Here is a 22947-nt window from a genome sequence, read left to right as displayed (position 1 = left end):
TTAGATGCACAAACACACCTGCAAAGGGAGCTCGAGTTCAAAGAACAACTACAAACACAGCTTCCTGAGCACACACACACCACTTGAACTCAACAGTACGGACACCGACTGATTTACATCATATTTAAAACATTCTGAGGTTCTTCTGGTAATATTTTAACATTAGTTCAGAATATAGACGAAGTTAATAACCTTTTAGTCTTTCTCCTCGCGCGCGGTGAGCAAACTGACAAACGGATACAAATTGGAAGCGCAACTAACTCACGCGAGGGGGGTGTCCCCTCAGTGGTCAGACTAAAGTGTTGAAATATGTCTGTTTTAATACAATAACATAATTATCACTTGTTTTAGCATATAAAAACGTATCACATAAATATTTAAGTAAATCACGTGCCTTTTCACTTCAGTTTTTAACCTTGTGTTATTTTAACACCCCTACAATTGGACGATCCCTAGTTGCTAGGCTACAGAGGAGGACGCATTGCTGTGTTTAGGAAGCTGGTTCCACTAAGCATGCGCAGGGATATGCCAGAGTCTGATCGCCCGCTTTTTCTGGGTTTGTTTGCACACTTTTTAAATATTTAAGATATTAATTTACTTCTTTGAACGCTTTAACCCTTTAACTGCCTGCTCTATCAAACGGTTGACCATATTTTGACTGTTTTAAATAATTACTGTTAAAGTCAATTAAAGAATGGCTGTTTTAAGTAATGGTTAACACATTCAGCTTTGTTGGTTTACAACAAAATCAAAGAAACATAATCCTGTTGGACTACTACACTTGATTTTGGTTTTATTGTAAACATAAATAAACAAACAAACAAACGAATAAATAAATAAATAAATAATAATCTGAAATATGTATGGTTTACTTCAAAAAATAAAGATGATTTAGTATTCAGAAATGTTTTACTTTGATTATTTTTTTAAAATAAATTGGTATTACACTTCATGTTTTCAGATTTTTCATAGTATATGTATTAATTCTGGTAGGCCTACTTTTACCATAAATCGACATATTAACCATTTGGTAGAGGTTATTAGTTTAGAAATTATGGGATGTTACATCTTTGGTACAGAACTGAACAAGACACTTGATCCTACATCTATAAAGAGACTCTGCATCATTTCAAAATGCATTTTGCTTAACTGGAACCAACAAAGGCCTCTAAAACTTGAAATGTTCATACAACTCTTGAATGAACCAATGCTCTCTGATACCTCAGGGGCCTGTTTCAGTAAGGAGGTTCAAACAACTCAGAGTTTAAACTTGAACTCTGAGTTGATTTACCGAGAGATTAAAAACTCAGAGTTTTCGGTTTCAGAACAGCTGATCTGAGTTGTGTCAATCAACTTCGAGTAGACCAACTCAGAGTTAAGCGCGCACACCGTGACTTTAAAAAGGCATTATCAATGGAGCGCAGACATTACGAGTGACTATGGCAATATCTTATAAAAGAGATCACCATTTCTTTCTCCAGCTGAACTTGATGTTCTCATGCAAAGTTATATGATAATATGAGTGTATATATTTGAAAAGAAGCAACCATCAGTGAAGAAGAGACAGTTAGCGTGGGAAAACAGCTGCTCAAGTTAATGTCTAATTTCACTTTTTAAGTATTTAAATATTTAAGTATAATAATATAAGTAATGTAATTTGTAACGTTTATATTTTTTTCTAAACTTTTTTATACATTTATTAGTTTTAAATGATTTAACAGTGCACTTGTGTGTCTGCCTTTTTTATTGATCAAGGGATAGAATAACATTTAGAAGGTGAGCAGTACTAAAAATAATTTTTAGAAAGAATAATAATCCCATTAATCTAGTTACAGTGCCTGTCGAAGGTGAATTTAATTTAATTATTTATTAAAAAAGGATAAGCCATTCTAGTACAGTTCTTCTGTGTGTGACTAAAATGTAGGCAATAGCTATGTTTCCATCCAAATATATTACATAAATTTATGTGCAAAACTGGAATATTGCATAAAAGATGCGAATAAAATTCCATCCAACGAGTCAAAGAGAAAAAAAATTATCACTTCCTGATTAAACTGGCACCAAATATCAACAGTAAAAACAGAATTTACTGTGGTAGAAGAAGCTGCGTCCATTAATTCTTTATTTAGCCTAATTAATGTACTTGCGCCTCGATGTCAGAAGACAATGCTGAAACACAATGAACACGTGGGGGCGTCTGAAGCCATGAGACGCGGAGACTCTTGACATGCACCGTTCGGAGGTAATTAATAATATACAGTAATACTGAAACAGTTAAGGCATTTTAGAATGACTAAAACAATATTTAAGACATGTTACAGTGTGCTCAGCCTGCTTTTTTGTCCATTTACACACATATTCATTATCATATGATCATGATCTTTTTTTTAATGTACATACTGTAATTTGTTTAGTAAGAGTGTTTCCATCGTAGTTTATGCGCAAAATTTCTATCGAATAAAAGTTTATCCTACTCAGTTATGCACGTTTTTTATGCATATTTAAAAAAGTTATGTGCATCATGACGTTTCTATCAATCGTTTTTTGTACGTATCCAAAATGAGCATTAAAATAGGTGGGTGGAAACGTAAGGCTAAGGCGAGAAATACCGCTTCATCTTAAAAAAAGGGGAGGAGACAGACAGAAACTCTGAGTTTAGAGAATAAAACCTGCTTCTGACCAGGTTAGATTCACAGAGTAAGTTACCACAGTAACTGACTCTGAGTTGAAGTAACATCTCTTTCAGAAACAGGCTTGACTTACCCTGCTTTCTTGAGTTTAACAAACCTGCCATTTTGAAACGGAAAACCCAGAGTTTCTCTCATTTCAGGGTTAAAATACTCTGAGTTTTCAGTTAACCTCCTTTCTGAAACAGGCCCCAGATGTATTTTCCATAATAAGTGTGACTTTACTCAATCACAACAGAACTGTATTTGTTTATTATGATTTTTTTTTGTATTCTGTTTGTATTTATATGTATTTATTTATTATATATTTATTTATTTGTGTGACTTTTGCTGCTATACTTGTGTCTACTGGTATCCTTGTCTTTGTCCTTTTTTGTTTTTGTTTGTGTGTTCATTAAAACCAATAAACAAAGAATTTAAAAAATAAATTATGGGATGTGTTGAAAAAAATGCGTTGAGTGTGTTAACTAGCGTCAAGGGAAGGTTCAACGAAAAATATTCAAGTTTACTCATTTACTCTCCCTAAAGTGTTTTCAAACCTTTATGTGTTTCTTTGAACACAAAAAAGATTGTTATTTTTTTTAGAAACCTCTAAATATTGACCCCTATAGTAGGAAAAGCAAATACTATGGATGTCAATGGTTACAGGTTTTCAGCTTTCTTCGAAATATCTTCTTTTGTGTTCAACAGATGAAAGAAACTGAAATAGGCTGACATTCTGACATATGGTATAGTGCTTTACATATAATTAAAAAAGACACGTATAACACAATAAATACCAACATTTAACATCAATTACACAAACAAAAACGAAAAGAATAAATAATAATAATTAAAAATAATAATCAGTGTTTGGGGTAATGCAAGTTACATATTAATATTACTTTTCTAGGGCAGCACAATGGCGCAGTGGGTAGCGCAATTGCTTCACAGCAAGAAGGTCGCTTGTTCGAGTCTCGGCTGGGTCAGTTGGCATTTCTGTATGGACTTTGCATGGTCTCCCTGTGTTCGCATGGGTTTCCTCCAATTTCCCCTACAAGTCCGAAACGTGGTATAGGTGAATTGGGTAAGTTATATTTCCGTGTGTGAATGAGTTTGTATGGATGTTTCCTAGCTGGAAAGGCATTCACTGCATTAAACTTATGCTGGATAGGTTGGTGGTTCATTCCGCAGTGGTGACCCCAGATTTAAGCCGAAAAGAAAATGAACAAATAGTAGCCTAAATGAGGCCTATAACCACAAAAAGTTCCACCTTTTGAGAGAAAAGAACCACCCCTTACACTACCTACCTGCAGTAATATTTTCTGCTATGTGCAAGAATTCACCACGCTGAGGAAGTATTAAAAGGATGCTTGCTATTTATTTATTTATTTAATTAATTATTTACATAATTATTGTGTGCTAACAATGCTGCCACGTGTATGGAGGTCATTCAATATAGCATACTTTTATAAATCATTAAGAAACAGCCAAATGTGTTTTCTTCAACAAGTAGTGAGTTGTGAAAGAGAGTTGCAAAAGCTGGTTAGTGAGGATGGGGAGTGGCGTCACGCTCGGGGAGGTTGAGAGAGAAAGAGAGAAAGAGAGAGAGAGGTCAGTAATGTGTGGGGCGGAGAGCGTGTAGCGTGTGATACCGGGGAGAACGTCCTTTATCATTTGGGAAGAGCGCATCATATTCATCAGCTCTTCTCTCGCCCTGATCATCTCTGAATGGGAACAGATACTCGAATCTCCTGGAGAACAGAAAGACGAAGCTGGACAATATCGCCGTGCTACTTTTCAAGCAGCAGGTCCATTGAAAGGGAGCCGGGGATCATTGTTGCCAGATAATTACGAAATGATGTCCGCTGCGTCGTAAAAAGAGTCCACGGAATATATTTTTTATTTTACGACTGGCTTGATAGAAAAACAGGATTGTGTTCAGCGACTTTTCAAGTTACCCTTAATCTGATCTGAGCTGGACTTTTGGCGTTATTTTCGCTTAAAGGAGACCATTCGTCGTATGGTAAGATTAATGCTTATAACGTTACACACAAGTGCCAGCTTCAATATTGGGGTAAAGTTAGTTTTATAGTGTCACAGTTGTTCAGTGACAACTTGTGACATGCTCCCTATAATGTTTATCATTTTATTTTGAATATTCGGACTGAAATCATATGCAAGTATGACTTCAAAACAACATCAGCACTATTTATTTGAATAACGTTGAACTTTTGGCTACTAATATGATTTCACTATTTAGAATTAGCAACTACTTTTCTGAAACTATATTATTATGTCAGAATGTGTGAATATGAAATCAACTTTACCTCAATTATAATGTTTGCCATGGTACTTTGAATATTCAGTCTGAAATCATATGCAAGTTTGACTTCAAAACGACATCAGCACTATATATTTGACTGTGAACAATGTTGTACATTAATAGCCATTGGCTACTTATATGATTCCACTATTTAAAATTAGCAAAGAATACTTTTCAGTATTTTAATCATTAAGGAGAATGTCAGAATGTGCGAATATAGGCCTAAATCTAATTTTACCTCAATCCACTTGTGATGTCTAAATATGTTTTACTATTGCATATGCTGTGTTTTTGTTGTCTAAAAACGTATATCCTGGTTGTGTCACAAAATCTAGTGAGCTGCCTAGCTAGACAGCTGACTGTAGTGTTCCTTAATGAGTAAAAAGTGCTGCACATGTTTATGTTTAAGACATTTAGTTTTTAAGACACACTCTGATTGCTGGTCCAGCCTATTGGTTTTATTTTGGAGTTTTAGGGATTAAGGTAAAGTTGGTTTTATATTCGCACAGTCGTTCAGTGACAACTTGTGACATGCTCCCTATAATGTTTACTATGGTATTTTGAATATTCGTTCTGGAATCATACATAAGTATGACTTAAAAACAACATCAGCACTATTTATTTGACTCTGAACTATGTTGTACATTGACAGTCATTGGCTGCTAATAGGATTTCAATATTTAGAATTATTTTTCTGAAGTTATATTATTAAGGAGAAAGTCAAAATGTGCGAATGTGAATTTTACCTCAATCCATTTGTATAGTCTAAATATGTTTACCATTGCAAATGCAGTGTATATGTTGACTGTCCAATAACGTACACCTTCTGGTTGTGTTCCAAAATCTAGTGAGCTGTCTAGCTAGACAGTTGAAAGCAGTGTTCCTTAATAATAAGCAGAAGTGCTGCACATGTTTATGATTTAATTTTTAAGACACATTCTGAATGCTGGTTCAGCCTATTAGTTTGTTTTATAGGGAGTTTTAGGGATTGAGGTACAGTAGGTTTTATATTCACACAGTTGTTTAGTGACAACATGCTCCTTATAGTGTTTACCATGGTATTTTGAATATTTGGTCTGAAATTGTGCAAGTTTGATGACTTCAGAACAACATCAGCACTATTTATTCGACTGTGAACAATGTTGTACTTTGACAGTCATTGGCTGCTAATATGATTTCAATATTTTGAATTAGCAAAGAATACTTTTCTGTATTTAATATATCATTAAGCAGAATGCCAGAATGTGCTTTTTTTCTCCCAGTTTAGAAACGATTGAGGTAAAGTTGGTTTTATTCGCACATTCTGACATTCTCATTAATAATATAACTTCTGAATGATGTTGTTTCACAACTTGTGACACGTTCCCTATATTGTTTACCATTGTATTTTGAAAATTTGGTTTGAAATCACATGTAAATATGACTTCAAAACAGCATTAGCGCTAATTATTTGACTGTTAACAATATTATACTTTGACAGTCATTGGCTACTATAATTTCCCTATTATTCAAGTTTGCAAAGAATATTTTTCTGAACAGATATCATTAAGGAGAATGCCAGAATTTACAAAAAGAAAACCAACACTTTCTGGTTGTGTTCCAAAATCTATTGAGCTACCTAGCTAGACAGCTGACTACAATGTCCCTGATGATGAGTAAAAGTGCTGCACATGTTTCTGATTTAATGTTTATGTTTAGGTTTGAAGACGCATTCGGATTGCTGGTCCAGTTGCTTGTTTTATAGGGTGTTTTAGGGCAGCTTTCAGCTTGGTCAGATGGGGAGATTTTATATTCACACATTCAGACTTTCTCCTTAATAATACAATTTCATACAAGTATTTTTTGTAAATTCCTAATAATGTAATCATATTAGCAGCCAACAGCTATCAAAGTACAACATTGTTAAGTCAGTTAAATAGTGCTAATGCTGTTTTGAAGTCGTATTTACATGTGATTTCAGTCTGAATATTTAAAATACCATGGTAAACAATATAAGGATCATGTCACAAGTTGTCACTAAATTATTATTAGAAAATAAAACCAAATTTACCGCAGTGTAGAAACATCCTATGACTTGACCTCAGGCTCAACTGCAAACTTTAGCAAGTAATAATCTATAATAAGCTCTTACTACAACCAAAGCGGATTATCAAATCTGATTACATCAATCATACTTTTTTAATACTCTTAAAATTTGAGTTCATTCATGTTGGAGCACATGGTAAAGCTTTGACCATACTTGACCTTTTGAATACAAAAGTGACAGCGGCTATCTTTACTTTTAAAGGGTTAATTCAGTCAAAAATAAAAGTTTACTCAGAAGTAGAGTTTTTTTTGCGCACAAAAGAAGATATTTTGGCAGTTCATTCCACTGTGGTTACCCTTGATTAATAAAGGAACTAAGCTGAAAAGAAAATGTATGAATGAATGATATTTTAAGGAATGCTAAAAAACCTGTAACTATTGTCTTCCATAATATGAAAAGCAAATACTATAGAAGTCAATGGTTACAGGTTTTTAACATTCTTTAAATTAGCTTCTTTTGTGTTCAACAGAGGAAAGAAATTCATAGAGGTTTGAAACAAGCGAAGGGTGAGTAAATGATGACAGAATTTAGCATTTTTGGTTGAACTATCCCTTTAAGATCTGAGTCCACTTCAAATTCACACACTTTTAAACCTACATTTAGATTTTCTAGTAAATATAGTGGAGTGAATGAGAGTGACCCTTTAAGCAGATGGTATAAAGTTCATGACACTTTGGTCCTACTATTTTGGTGATGATATCACACTGGTCATGTGCCCATCAAAAGGACAGGGTTACTGCCTCTATGCAAAAATAAACCTGATGGAACGTAAGAGGTGAAACATTGAATCACTGAGACTGATAATACATTAGAATAAGCATGACAACTTCCTTAAAGCGATAGTTCACTCAAAAATGAAAATCCTGTCAGCATTTACTCATGCTTTACTTGTTTCAAAGTTTAAGAGTTTATTTCTAATGTTAAACTCAAAAGAAGATATTTTGAAGAATGCTGAAAACTTTTATCCATTGACTTCTATAGTATTTGTTTATCCAGAAAGTTAACTGCTACAAGTTTTGAGCTTCCTTCCAAAAATCTTGTTGGTTTGTTTGTTTGTGTGTGTGTGTGTGTGTGTGTGTTTGTTTGTGTTATTTTGTGTGTGTGTGTGTGTGTGTTTGTTTGTGTTATTTTGTGTTTGTGTGTGTGTTTGTTTGTTTGTGTGTTTGTGTGTGTGTTTGTGTTTGTTTGTTTGTTTGTTTGTGTGTGTATGTGTATGTGTATGTGTATGTGTCTGTGTGTGTGTGTGTGTGTGTGTGTGTGTGTGTGTGTTTGTGTTTGGTTTGTGTGTGTGTGCGTTTATGTGTTTGTGTTTGTGTTTGTGTCTGCGTGTGTGTGTGTGTGTGTGTGTGTGTGTGTGTGTGTGTGTGTGTGTTTTCCATATTAATTTTTGAGTGAATTACAGTATCCCTTTAACACTTTCACAGTACTTCTGTGTTATGATATCAATGAAAAAAACAGAGGATTCATAACATTAATTATATTACAGCTGAATGCATGATGAAAAATACTTAACAAAACATTACATTTACATTTAGCCATTTAGCATACACTTTTATCCAAAGCGACTTACAAATGAGGACAAGGAAGCAATTTACACAACTATAAGAGCAACAATGAATAAGTGCTGTAGGTAAGTTTCTGGTGTGTAAAGTGTAAGAAGCAAAGCATTAGTAATGTAACTTTTTTTTTCTTTTTTTTTTTTGAGTACAGTTAGAGGTGGAGCCAGAGAGGCAATTGCAGATTAGGAAGGAAAGTGGAGACTAAATAGTTGAGTTTTTAGTCGTTTCTTGAGGACAGCGAGTGACTCTGCCGTTCTGATGCAGTTAGGGAGTTCATTCCACCAACTGGGCAGATTGAATGCGAGAGTTCGGGAAAGTGATTTCTTCCCTCTTTTGGGTGGAACCATGAGGCCACATTCATTCACAGAACGCAAGTTTCTGCAGGGCACATAAATCTGCAGAAGTGAGAGCAGATAAGAAGGAGCAAGGCCAGAAGTCGCTTTGTAAGCAAACATCAATATTTGAATTTAATGCGAGCAGCAACTGGCAGCCAGTGCAAACAGATGAGTAGCAGAGTGACGTGCTCTTTTAAGTTCATTAAAGACCACTCGTGCTGCTGCGTTCTGAAGCAGCTGAAGAGGTTTGATAGAGTTAGCTGGAAACCTGGCAAGTAGAGAGTTGCAATAGTCCAGTCTGGAGAGAGCAGTAATTACTTTTGCTGCGTATCCCATAACCTAGTTACTTTTACATCTGGCTGTATCCCAATGTTCAGCTGCAGATTTAAAGGGATCGTTCACCTTAAACTAAAAATTCTGTCATCATTTAAGGCTGGTTTATATTTCTGGGTCGAGTAATCATCGAGACCCACCGCACCTTCCTTGCACGTAGTCGTGCATATATACTTCTACTTGCTGTTTGTGTTGCTCTGCAATTACACTTCTGAAACGCTAGCTGACAGTAGGTTTTTATGTTCCTCTGTGTTGAGTTTGTTCACTGATGTTTTTGTTTTTCTTTTCTGAAAGTTACCTTAAATGTACAAGTAGCTAAAACCCGGCTGATGTGCACCAACTTTAAGCATGAGGTATACACACAACAAGTTTCCATCTGGAGCTCCTTCACGGGACTCGACACTTGTAAGCACTTGCTCCATCGGGCTTTCAGCTCTCAGCACCGCCCACACTCATTACAGCTATCAAGCAGACCAATCACAGAGCTTGTAATACACGTCGTTGTGAAGTGTAGTTACATTTTTTAAGAGGTGCCCGTCAGCGTCAGCCACGGTGAGGGCTATGCGACCGCACAAAGGTTGTGCCCAGGGGCACCGAAAGTAAAGAGCTTGGGATGGAGGACGCGGACTAAAGTGAAAAACTCTTGATAACGGGTCGTTGGCCCTCAAATTGTGTGGGCCCTTAAAATCCCCCCCAGTGGCACCCCTGTCTGCGCCGGACCATATGTACACTTGACGCAGAAATTTAAATCGGTCTTTTCTTACCTTTCACTCGTCACAAACCTGTTTGAGATTTTTTTTTCCTTTTGTTAAAGTAAAAGAAGGTGTTTTGAAAAATGTTGGAAACCTTTGAGATATCGCATTTGTTTTTTTTATACTATGGAAGTTAATAGTTACCGGTTTCCAACATTCTTCAAAATATCTTCTTTTGAGTTCAACATACTAAATGAAACTCATAAAAATTTGAAACCTCTTGAAGGTGCGTAAATAGTGAGAATATATATAATAATTTTTGGGTGAACTGCCCCTTTAATCTTGATCTTTGGCTGTACTTAAATTCAGTGTTTCTTCACTTCTCCTTTACTTCCTTTTAGACTGTTCAAGATGGGGCCATGTAGAAATATGAAACCAAAAGTGAATGATTAATTCAGTCTTGCCTAATTTATTAGGGGGGGGGGGGTGGGGGGGTGGGGGGGGGACGATGGGGGACTGGAGCACCCGAAGGAAACCTAAGCGAACCTGAGGAGGACATGCAAACTCCACACGGAAACTGGTCCATCTGGGACTCGAACCAGTGACATTCTTGCTGAGAGGCGACAGTGCTAACCACTGAGGCATTGTGCCGCTCATAATAGCATCATACACTCCTCAATATAAAAATGTCTGTGTTCATAGTAGTGTGAGACAGCTGGGTCCTCCCTTGAGACCAAAAAAAAAGAGAGAGAGACATGAGTACACGCTTTCCTTCAGGGTTATTTATTTCTGCATGTGTGGTTTGCTTACATTAGCACGTGTGCCTGAGTTCATGCTCACCGATGACATGGTGCGTTACACACAGTCAGATGTTTGAGTCACAATTGATGACATTATTTACTGCCAGAAAGTGTCTTCATCTTCAAGGTGATTTAATCTTGATATTTGGGAACAGAAAAAGGATTGTGTATTTGACTTGAAGGCCTAGTTCACCCAGAAATCAAAATGACCTCATCAATTACTCTACCTCATGTGGTTTGAATCTATGAGCTTCCTTATTCTGCTGGACACAAATGTAGATATTTTGAAGAATGTTGGTTGCTGGAAACCCATTGGCTTCCATGGTCGAAAAAAAAAAATCATTACTTTGGAAGTCAATGCAAACACATGAATTTAATTTACAAGTGTATTACAATAGAAAGGTGTTTAAAGTCATCACATTTTTATTGTTTTTTTCCCCATTTTTAATCTTTCTGACCGCACTTTTTTCCCCAATTTTGACTATTTAGTTCCCAATATCAGTACTTATATGGTGTCTTGTTTGCCCCCCCCCCCCAATCTATTTACTGTTTTAATTATATTTCTTATTAATTATAATTATTATATCATTCATGTAATAAAATTTGTATTTATTTATTTATTTATTTCTTTTTTATTCATTCATTCATTCAATCATTTATTAATTTTCCTTCGACTTAGTCCCTTATTCATCAGAGTTTGCCTCAGGAATAAATCACTGATAAATAAAGAGACTAAGCTGAAAAGAAAGGAATTACATTTAATAGTGTTACTATATTAGTCAGTGATTTTGAAGATTGACTTCTGAATTGCATTTGCAAATGTATTGTAAAGTTATTAAAATAATCATGTCATAGTTTGCTGTTTTGTTCCATCTTTTTTTTCTTTTTTTTTTTAAATCCTCTTGACCAAAACTTTTACCCCAATTTTGACTTTTTTGTATTTAGTCACCAATATCAGAGTTTTTTTCTCCTTTTTTTCTCCATCCATTTAATTATTAATTTATTGATTATTATTTTGTTATTCTTTACCTCTTCAATATGTTTTATTTATTTCATTATTTGTTATTTGATAAGTTAATTTATTTGTTGTTATGTTAGCTTGAGAAAAGGTAAAATCTGTAAAATTTTGCAAATAAAAAAAAATCTAATATTGACTGATCTGTAGCCTGTAAAAATATTATTTAATGCGTTTTTCATGCAATTTGCTTTATGATGATGTGCACTAAAAATACCAATTTTCCGTATTTTTGTGATTTCTGTTTTTATTTTTTCCCAGTTTATTTTCGCTTTTGAATTGCATTGTGGGAGCTTGATCTTTCTTTCAACAATGTTTAACCCTGAGAAGTTCAAAAAAGTGAATTTATGAATGTTTATATTAGTTTAAAGAGATATATTGTTGTATATTACGCTACAAAAAACGTGTAATAAGCTGCCAGTACATTTTATGTTATTTTACAGACCTATTTATCTATATTAGTTCTTCATTATATTATTTAAAACTACTAAAATGTCAATAAAAGTCACTTTGTTAACCTGTATTTGTAGTTGAATTTTATTAATTGATGTTGAATTTACAACATCAAAGTTGACAGAGCAGAGATCAAGCTCTCATAATGCAATTCACAACCGTAAATAAAAACAAAACGCATGTAAATCACACAAATTAATTAACAGATATTTTTTACAGTGTATTAAAAATCATTAGTTTTTCCCAATTTGATTTCTCATTTGCAGTCTTGTGTTTCCCGCATTATGAGACATCATAGAATTATTTATAACCTGTTTTGTAGCAAGACACTTGCTGTACATTTTTAATAACATGCAACTTTTTAGTAATATAAGCAGTCTGACTGATATCCCATATAGCTAATGCACCATCTGCTCAGGCCTGCTGTGAAAGGTGAAAGGCCACGGCCTTCAAATGCACTCAATGGATTTTTTTCTTTAAAAGTTTACGTGCCCATTGTTGTCTTGATTGCTCTTTCACCAAGGGCACATGTTACCTCCGTCCAATCTATGCTCTTTCTTTTGGTCATCATTATGAATCTCAAGGTAAATGTGCTTTAGACATCAACTAACTGTTTACTATCTGTGTGTTGGTCATATGAAGATGCAGGATATTGGAGTTTGGCTCAGTTTGTGTATTCTTGTTATTTTTGTGTCTTTTCTATGCATCGCATGTTCATGTTTGTTTCATATTTCATATTTGTGCACTGTAAAAAAATATGAACAGTTTCTGTATTTAGTGATTTATAAGTGTTTTATATTTATTTACGGATGTTGATCTCTGTTAAACTGTAGAGTTGAATGTTCAACATTAAAAGTCGACAGAGCAAAGTAAATTTTATTGATATCTTAGTAGTTTGAAATATTATAAAGTATAATAAATAATTTATTGTAGGGCTAGGGCTGCACAATATATCGTTTCAGGATCTGCAATGTCAAGTTGGAATTATAATTTCCCAGAAACCACGGTTCAGAGCACATGATTTGATTGCAAAGTTTAACCCTAATGTAATAGTGTGAAAGGTTTTGTATTCTGTTTTTGTGTGTTTTTAAGTCCTGTGACCTGTGTTTTCAAGTGAATTTAAACCATTTGGGCGCAAGAAATTATAAAGTTTGTCACTTTAACAAAAAACTATTGTGTTTATTTATACAACAAAGACTCAGTGTAATGTTATTTTATTATTAAATTATTGATTTTCTGTACCCTAATGCTGTTAAATCTCCACCAAGTGCTGTTTATTTAATTGTAATCATTGTTCTGTTGTTTTCATGCTTGATTTAATTTGTTTATTTGATACATTTTTGGATGATTAGCTATATTTGCTAAAGGCAATCTCCCAATCAAAGTAAAATCATGAGTGTTTCCAAATAGATTTATTAAAGTTATCTTGTGAAATTATATTTGTATCGCAATATAAATCGCAGAAATCGCAAAGTCAGTTGTTTCCAATATCATGCAGCCCTAGTAAATAGAGAAATAAGTGTGAAAAATAACAGAAAATGTACTGGCAGTTTATTACAAGGTATCTGTAGCGTAATATACAACACCAACCCAGCGATATATCGCTTTAAACTATTAAAAATTTTCATAAAAGTCACTTTTTAAAACTTTTCAAGGTTAAAAGTTATTTAAAGAAAGATCAAGAGCATAATGCAATTCAAAAGCATAAATAAACGGGGGGAAAATAAAATCATCAATCACAAAATATGGAATTCTGCTCATTTACGGCCATTTCTTACAGTGTGATTCGTTTTTTGTTTGTTTGTTTTGCTAGCTGTGAGACTAAAAGTATAAGCAGTCAGCTTTGTTATAGTTATACTGTAGCTAAGCAGCAAATATACACCACATTCTATTAATAGAGCTGACTTCCTCTTCCTTTTTCTTGACACATCTCACACCCGATTGAAGCGTTTTGGCTGAATAAATAAAGTAAACTCACGTGTCAGTAGCATTTAAAAATTTGGGTGCACTGAATGAATAAATATCGTACATTATGTTATTGTAAAAAGGTGACGCAGTGGCACAGTGGGTAGTGCTGTCGCTTCACAGCAAGAAGGTTGCTGGTTCGAGCCTCGGCTGGGTCAGTATGCATTTTCTCCTTGTGTTAGCATACGTTTCTTCCGGGTGCATGTGCAATACGTTAATTGAATAAACACAATTGTCCGTAGTTTATGGGTGTGAATGAGTGTGTATGGGTGTTTTCCAGTACTGGGTTGCTGCTGGAAGGGCATCCACTGTGTAAAACATATGCTGGATAAGTTGTCGGTTCATTCCATTGTGGGTGACCCCTAATTGATAAAGGGACTAAGCTAAAAGAAAATGAATGAATGAATGAATGAATGAATATCTTATTGTAAAAGGGAACCTGTTTTGGACAAGTGCAAAAAAAGGCATTTTGATCATAACAATTTATTAACGTTCTTGAAACCCTAAAGACTTCAGCTTTGTTGAAACAGAAATTAGTTTCATTTGCAAATGTATTACAATAGAAACTTATTAAAATAGTCATATTACAGTTTTACAGTTTTCTTTTTTTAAATTCTTTTGATTTTAATCAAAATTTTTGCTCCATTTTGACTAGTCAACAAAATCAGTTGTTTAATGGAGAGAAAAAAGCAAACATGGTTTTTATTAATTAATTAATTAATTAATTTATTTATTTATTTATTTATTTAAATGTATTTATTTATTAATTCATTCATTTTTTTATTTAAATGTATTTATTTAATAATTAATTCATTGTTTTTTTAAATGTATTTATTTAAATGTATTTATTCATTCAATTATTTATTTATTTATTTAAATGTATTTAAATGTATTTATTTAAATGTATTTATTTATTCATTTATTTAATCAAATGTTTATTTATTTATTTATTTAAATGTATTTATTTATTTTTGTTATTTTTTCATCTTTAAATATTTATTTATTTTTGTGTCTATACATTAGATTAGTCAGTACTGAAGCCAAATCTGGAGATGATATAACAAAATAACTTACGATAACAGTACACCCAAATTTATACGTTAATAAATTTTGTTACAGTGTGATTCGTTTTTTGTTTGTTTGTTTTGCTAGCTGTGAGACTAAATGTATAAGCAGTTAGCTTCATATAGAAAAATATTATACAAATTTAGAAAAGAGTACAATCAAAAGAAGCAAAAAATAGAAAAATTTAGGTGAAATTTTGTAGGTTGTAATTTTTGTTTTGCAATATATGCTTGAATTTAATTATATTAGCTTTCAGTTTCTAAATATGTTTGGTGACTAAAATATAAATATATAATTATATATTTATAATTAATAAATTAAATCTATAAATTATATAAAATATATTTTTAATAAATGTGTTTTGTTTAAATTCAGCAAAATACATTGCCTATATTCACTGAAAAAAGCATTTATTTTTAAAATGGGGTGTACTCAGTTATGCTGACCACTATATATTTGTTGTTATAGTTGGTTACACATTTGGACTATAAGCTTTGGTCCATTTATTTTAGCATTCTTTTTAAATTGTATTTTTTATTTTTTTTTTGGCATTTAATTTAAACATTTTATTTCCAGAATTGTTGAAAATATAATCAGTTACTCTAATCTGTAAATAATCAACTATTCTTTTTCAATATTTCTTTTAATCACTCAGATGAAACTGAAGAGAGACAGAGGCACATTAACAGCTGATAATAGACCTTAGAAATATATTCTGAATAAATCAAGAGTTTGCTTAGTCAAGTATCCAACAGAGATTCCTCACAGTGGTCTCCAAGCAACCATAATCCAATCAAAATATTTATATATCTTTTCTGTAAGAAGGCAGAGCCGGCTCGCGTTTAGATTCTCTGAGCTGTTATGAATGAAATAAGCTCTATTCATGTTCTGCAAAAAGAAAAAAAAATGCTTTTGTGTTGAAGCTTTGCTTTTCTGCGTATTCTTAACAAATCTGGCAAACCTGGCAAAAATGACCTAACACAGAGTTCCTGCCATCATCATCACTCTCTCTCTGAGTGGTTGGGAAATACAAGGCCTGAATGACAGCCAACAAAGACAAATATTTTCCACATCATTTGCTTGCTGAAACAGCATGAATGGGAAACTGAGTGGCAAATGGCTATTTAATTCAGCAAGGATGGGTATGAATATGTTATAGGACATCACCTTCCTCCGTTTAAGAGAGGACTATGCAAAATCACCTTTATAAGGGGTTTAAACACAGTAGTGTGGCAACAAAGTGTGAATATGACCAGCTTCTAATGATAAAAATGAATTAATTATATTTTTAATAATAAAACAATCTGCAAAAACACTTTGATAGACATTCTGCCTTGTTCATGTCATTAGAGGAGGAAATCTCTGCCCATTCTGCTCGATCTGTGCCTCATTATAGACAGCCCTGAGTGAGAAGCAGCCGTCTGCTACTGGAGTTTTAGATGGTGTCAGCGACTAAGAGGATTATAAATGTGTTTTAGATGCACAAATGAACACTAGTCTCCATATATTGCCTTCTTTGAACCACTGTTTTGACATTTTCAGTTTTTCACAGAGATAATGCTAGTCCTGTTTTGAATCCGCCACTATACTGACACAAAGGCATTTGTAGCTCCGCCCTCTTTTGAAAAGAGCACATTTCATTTCACATCTCATTTGAATTTAAAACGACTCTCACCAAAATGGCACAATTTGAATCAAAGTTTAAAAGAGGCCGCTTCAAAGGCTTGTGAATCATGATTCGTGTGGTCCTTTGAGCTAAAACTTCACATACACACTTTAGGAATATCAGAAATTGTACATATTGTAAAAAGAGGCATTATAGGTCCTCTTTAAACAGTTGTTTGGTTCTTTGTGTGTAAAGTGTGATGTTGTGATGGGGGTTGGGCTTTTACCCCTGTCTGTGTCCTCCTGCATGGCTTTTGCATTTAAAGATGGTCCCAGAAGCAAGGAGAGAGGAGACCACTTGTCCAACAGAGATAAAGCTCTCACTTAATGATTTAATCTTTGAGCATTAATGCTTTCATCACAATAGGGTTAAAGCAACAGTTTGATTGCTGTGCGAACTGAGCTGTCACTTTATTAATAAGCCGCTTTTCCACTATCGTGCTGAATCGTTCTTTAAACAGAACTGTTCCATTCCGTGCCAAACCGGGCCAGACAGCACGGATACGGTTTCATTTTCCACTGTCGTGCTGCGACAAAGCTCTTTTAAACATTACACAAAACGCATCAGTAGTTGCCTTGGTAACGCAATGTAAACGGCTCCCTTTGTTCAATTTAAGTTAAGAGCCGAAACTATTTATTTATTTATTTTTCATAAAAGCAAAAGCATGTGACTAAACACTGTTATGCCGCTCTATCAAATAGGGGTGCTAAATGTGCACCCTTATTTATTTATATGTTGCGCAGCTCTGGCTAAATTTTATTTGGAGGGAAAATTACCAAAATGTAACGTGATGATTAAAAATAATTGGAGGGGAAATAAATAATATTTAAAATCTCTGAACATAACAGAAAAAAAACAATGATAAGACAACAATAATAGTGCATTTGCATTATAGTGGCAAAAATATCATTTTGGACAGGCCTTGTCAAAGGTGAGCGGGCACTTTCACTAATAAAAACACAGCACATAAATTATTTCATTTTTAACAATTAATTAAATTACACTGCGTATTTATATCAAAAGTTGATAATGATATAAAATATACTACATTTTGATAGTAAAATGAAACCATTTAAGCGATGGCTGTTATTTGTTTTACTATTCAAACATTAAATAACGAATGCAGCAAGTGAAAAAAACGAATATGAAACAACACATATGTTGCAGGATTTAAAGCATATAAAGCACTAAAATGCTGCTTTATTATCTTTTTATTTTGATCATTTTATTTTTATTTTTATAATTATTTTTGTGTTCATTATTAACTAACAAGCTGTAGGCGAAATATTGCTAGACCAAGCTATATTAAAGATCACCACAAAAAAAAAAAAACACAGAAACATGTTACATGCCTCATAAATGTCATATAACTTATGTATAGCTGAATCATATAATTGCCTATAGCTGAAATGATGAAAATTGCTCATTTTATTTTTATAAAACATTTGTCAAAACGTATTGATATTTTTTTGAGTAAAAGCAATACTGACATTTAAGAATCCATATTTATTTAATTTATTCATTCTTTTTACTTGTTTATTAGTGCATATGCTATAATATAAATCATTAAACAGTACCTTGGACAGTTACAGTGCCGCTCCGTAAAGCTTTCAAGCAAAGTCTTTTGGACGGCCGACATTACAACACGAACACGCCGTCCTTCAGGTGGTCTCGCCGGTATTAACAAGCTGTCCTGGCTTTGAATTAAAAAGTGCAATTATTTCCTCGTTGTTAAAAGAGTCTGCAAGTTCGTGTTCCATGGATATAGTGATGTTGTTGTGGAATTTGAACATCGACGATGCAAAGCGTGATTTTATTCGCTTTATTCGATGCGCAGCAGGAAAAAAAAGTCAGCAGCGCAAGTCGTTGGCATGTCTCTCCCGGATCAGAGCGAGTTTTGTGCTGTGAAATACAGCGCTGCGTGCAATAAACTCACATTCAGGCAGGCGAAGTAGGTCTGTATTCAAGTCAATAAAATAATAACTTTAATGAATAAAATATCTTCGTTAGAATGTGATGAGTTATTCACTTCTCTGCCAGGGATGCTCTATGGTTTTAAAACCCTTTTCAAACTGTATCGTTTAGACCTGGATCATTATTTTATATTAAATGCACTGTAGTTTATTGAGGATGTCTGATGACTAGCGCGCTTCTGCTGAGCCAGCTGTGGTAGCTTAGCAACCGAGTCGCGACGTCAACACACAGAATCTGTCAGCACAGTTCAGCACGGTTGTCTAACCGTGCCGAGAATTCCGGGCCGAGAACGGTTTGTAATCGTGCCGCGCCGTTCCAGGCTCAAGTGGAGAAACAACCGTAACCGTACCGAAGTGTTCTTAGAACGGTTTGGCACGATAGTGGAAAAGCAGCTATAGTTTATGGACATCTTTCTGCACAGGGCTGGGGGATAATGTTCTGTAAGGTCATATGATATCCTTGAAATAGCCTTTTAGGTTGTCTGCTAAGCAGATTATTGATTTATGCTTGTGTTTCAGTAAAATTAATGCCAATTCAGTATTGTTCTATTGAAGGAAAAACTCGTAAAAACCTGTACTGAATATGTCTAGCTTATAGTTTAGTCTATTGTTTTGATTATCCCATCACTTACTATTAACTAGTTTCATAGTTTCACTATGGTAGTATACTTGTATATAGCGGGGAAAAAGAAGTATTCCCCCTGTATGTTATATTTCTAAAGGAGCTGTTGACATGGAATAGAACCAGATTTTGGTAAAAACCCAAACATAAACCACGATAAAACAATACAATAATCTGAAAAATGATTTCTATGTAATAACAATGGGATGACTCTAAGAAAATACTAAACTACTGAAATGCATTTAATATTTTATATAAAAGGCTTTTTTTCACAGACTTTACCAGAATGTAAAAATCTTGACGGTTCTGTGGTACTTGTTTATCGAATCTGAGCTTTATTTTTTATTTTTCTATTGGATTCAAGTCAGGTGATTGGCTGGGCCATTCTACAGCTTGATTTTCTTTCTCTGAAAGCATTTGAGAGTTTCCTTGGCTGTTTTGCATCATTGTTTTGCTGAAATGTCCACACTGGTTTCATCCTCTTCATCTGCTAATGTAAATGTTAGACTGATCATTTACATTTCCCAGAGATGGGTTGCGGCTGGAAGGGCATCCGCTGTGTAAAAATTTACTGGATAAGTTGGCGGTTCATTCCACTGTGGTGACCCTGGAATAATAAAGGGACTAAGCCGACAAGAAAATGAATGAATGAATGAATGAATGATCATTTACAATGATGAAGGGCAGAGGGTTCCTGAAGAAATACTGAGAGATTTCAAGATTTCAGCTGCTGTCTGGGCTTTCACTGCCTCTCTACACCTCCCTTTCTTCACATGTTCAATATTTTTCCCCTGTGTTATTTTATTTATTACATATAATTAGATTTGTTTTCCTTGGTATGGATTTCTTTGGTTGTCATGAACATACAGTAAAAAAAGACTCAATGGCCTCTTTAGAAATATGTTTTCTGATATATATATATTTCGTTGAAAGTTTTATTGAAACCATTGATCTCTATTTTTATAACTTCTTAATGCCCAAATGCCCAAGGTGATTTTTTTACATGCATTTTTTTCTTTGCTATTTGGGCTTATTGGAATCTAATTAGAATAAAAAATCATCAAAGTATCATCATTTGATATGATGTCCAAATATGTGGACTTGTGGTCCGAATTTACATAAAACACTTTTCCTGAATGTTTTTTTATTCATGTATAACATAGAAAAAAATATTATTTATTTTTTTTAACTTGCTTTGACTATCAGAGAGTAAAAACAACATTTTTTCCCATTTTGGACAGCAAAAAATAGGCTTTGGGACATTTCATGTGCTGCAAAACAGTTGCAGGATGACACAGTATGTCTGTGACAAAATATAAAACATTCAAAGTATTTTAAATAGCCACTTAAGAGCTAAAATGTGCTGCCCACGTATGTGGACACTCCAGCCCTAGGAGGTTAAGTTGAAATAGACTTTCTTTTAAGTACAAATAATTGTGTTCAGACAGCTGACTTCCTTTACAATAGTACAATACTTTACAAAAAAAACTGTAATTTATTTTTTAACTTGTATTTTGTATTTATAATGAAGCATTTCAGATGTGTATTTGTGTGGGAATCACTTATCGCTTATGAAAATGATTCTGAAAAATCCCTTGTTTCAGTTAAATGAAAATATAGTTTTTTCTACATTTGCATTTTTCAATTTTGTTGCTGCTGTTTAGCAAATAAAACATCTTGGCTTTCAGAGAGAATGTATAAAAGGCAAGATTGTTTTGTAGCCAAACATTTCATAATCCAACATATGTTTACACATCAGAAATGTGACTCATAGTAATGTTTCCTAAATCAGTGCTTGAGTTTTCTGCAGAACATCATTATTAACCTCTAAAATGATTACCTCTGAAAACTGAGAAATTCTCAGCAGTTATGGAGGAGATTGTGGTTGTCATGAGAACTAAAATTCCCACTCTTCACACCTGTGATCAAGTGATGTCAGCAGATGTTTTGTTTTGAGTTGTTTAATAGAGTTGTTTGATGTGTTTTTCATTAGCCGGCATCTGATCTTTATATGGGACTTTTTAGAGCGACAGCAGGTTAAAAGCATTGCGTTTCCCTTTAGAACATGAGACGTGTCTGGGTTGTAAGACCGATGTTGAATGGAGACCAAAACATTGATTCACCTCAGGGAGCTGTGGTGAGCGTGGTCCATTACCCACATATTGACTGACTTGTAATTTTTAGTCAGCCAGCCCAAGCTCTTCTGGTCTTTCCATTATAAAATAGCCATGTTTACGGTCAGTTTTCTTCAAAAATCAGCAATCTTTGCTGCCTGATTGTTATACGATATAAAATGAGTCTCAGATCGGACAAGAAGCACTGCATTAAATTTCATTTCCCCCCGCCATGTTTTTTTAAGTATGAAAATTTATTTTACCCCAGTATTTTCAATGGAGTTTCTGCGCTAGCCTGCTGCTACTGATGGCGCTGGCGCTTACACGTTTTTTCATCGCATTTTACGTTTGAAGAACTAAATCAGTGGTCACCAAACTTGTTCCTGGAGGGCCGGTGTCCTGCAGATTTTATCTCCAACCCTAATCAAACACACCTGAACAAGTTAATCAAGGTCTTACAAGGTATACTTAAAACATCTAGGCAGGTGTGTTGAGGCAAGATGGAGCTAAACCCTGCAGGGACACCGGCCCTCCGGGACCAGGATTGGTGACCCCTGAACTAAATGAATGCTGAAGTTTGTTTAACTGAATGTATTTTAATTACATTACAACATCAATGCTGTAAAAGGAACCTTATAAAATTGAAATTAGTTTGCCTTTCTCCAGGGGCCTCATGTACAAAGACTTGTGTTGAATTAATACTAAAACATTGTGTACGGATAAAGCTGTAAATGTGCGTACGCAGTAAAACATTCAGATTTATGATACACTGCGTACACTGAATCCCACGCATATTTTCTTTGTACATCCAAATTCACTTGGAATTGAGCGCAACATGCACAAGCGCAAAACCCCTCCCTGCCTCGTCCCCCATATAAATATAATAATGACTCCATTTTGGCAAAACCAAGCGAAAAAGCAAGCAAGAAGAGAAACTCCACAGAATGTGAATTGGAGGTGCTCCTATCGGAGGTAGACCGGAGAAAAACTATGTTATCTGCAAGTTTGTCCTCCGGAATTAAAAAAGAAAAAAAAGAGAGTGAGAGAGTTTAGCTGACGCGGTTAACGCAGTGGGGTCTGAACATCGCACTGTAAACGAATTAAAAAAGAAATGCTCTGATATAAAGGTGCAGGTTAAGAGGAGAACAGGCGCGGGAACGGTATGCTGAACTAGCACCCTTTGAGGAGAGAGTTGCCTTAAGCCTGATTTATACTTCTGCGTCAAGTGACCGGCGTAACCCACGGCGCATGCAACGCGCGTGGCTGTGCAATTATAC

At 34.4% G+C, this 22947-nt stretch overlaps 2 protein-coding genes across 20 annotated transcripts in view; one reads left to right on the top strand and one right to left on the bottom strand.

The window, feature by feature from the left end:
• Positions 1 to 228, bottom strand: part of ulk4 (unc-51 like kinase 4) — a 278515-nt gene extending 278287 nt beyond the window's left edge. For 2 of the 4 annotated variants that reach the window (XM_068214079.2, XM_073925751.1), the window contains exon 1: positions 19 to 228. The gene's annotated coding sequence lies outside the window, so the exon portion shown is untranslated. The remainder of the gene's footprint in view (positions 1 to 18) is intronic. The other 2 variants (XM_068214078.2, XM_009292054.5) reach the window with 1 other exon arrangement.
• A 238-nt stretch (positions 229 to 466) lies between these two features.
• Positions 467 to 22947, top strand: part of trak1a (trafficking protein, kinesin binding 1a) — a 118486-nt gene continuing 96005 nt past the window's right edge. For 15 of the 16 annotated variants that reach the window (XR_012391927.1, XR_012391929.1, XR_012391930.1 and 12 more), the window contains exon 1: positions 4284 to 4692. The gene's annotated coding sequence lies outside the window, so the exon portion shown is untranslated. Of the gene's footprint in view, positions 557 to 3579; positions 3754 to 4283; positions 4693 to 22947 lie in introns of those variants that run through there. The other variant, XM_073925753.1, reaches the window with a different exon arrangement.

Source organism: Danio rerio, chromosome 16 (genome assembly GCF_049306965.1).
Source record: "Danio rerio strain Tuebingen ecotype United States chromosome 16, GRCz12tu, whole genome shotgun sequence".
Lineage (NCBI taxonomy): Eukaryota > Metazoa > Chordata > Actinopteri > Cypriniformes > Danionidae > Danio > Danio rerio.
The sequence above is the reverse complement of the archived record's forward strand: the minus strand, read 5'-3'. Positions and strand labels throughout refer to the sequence as shown.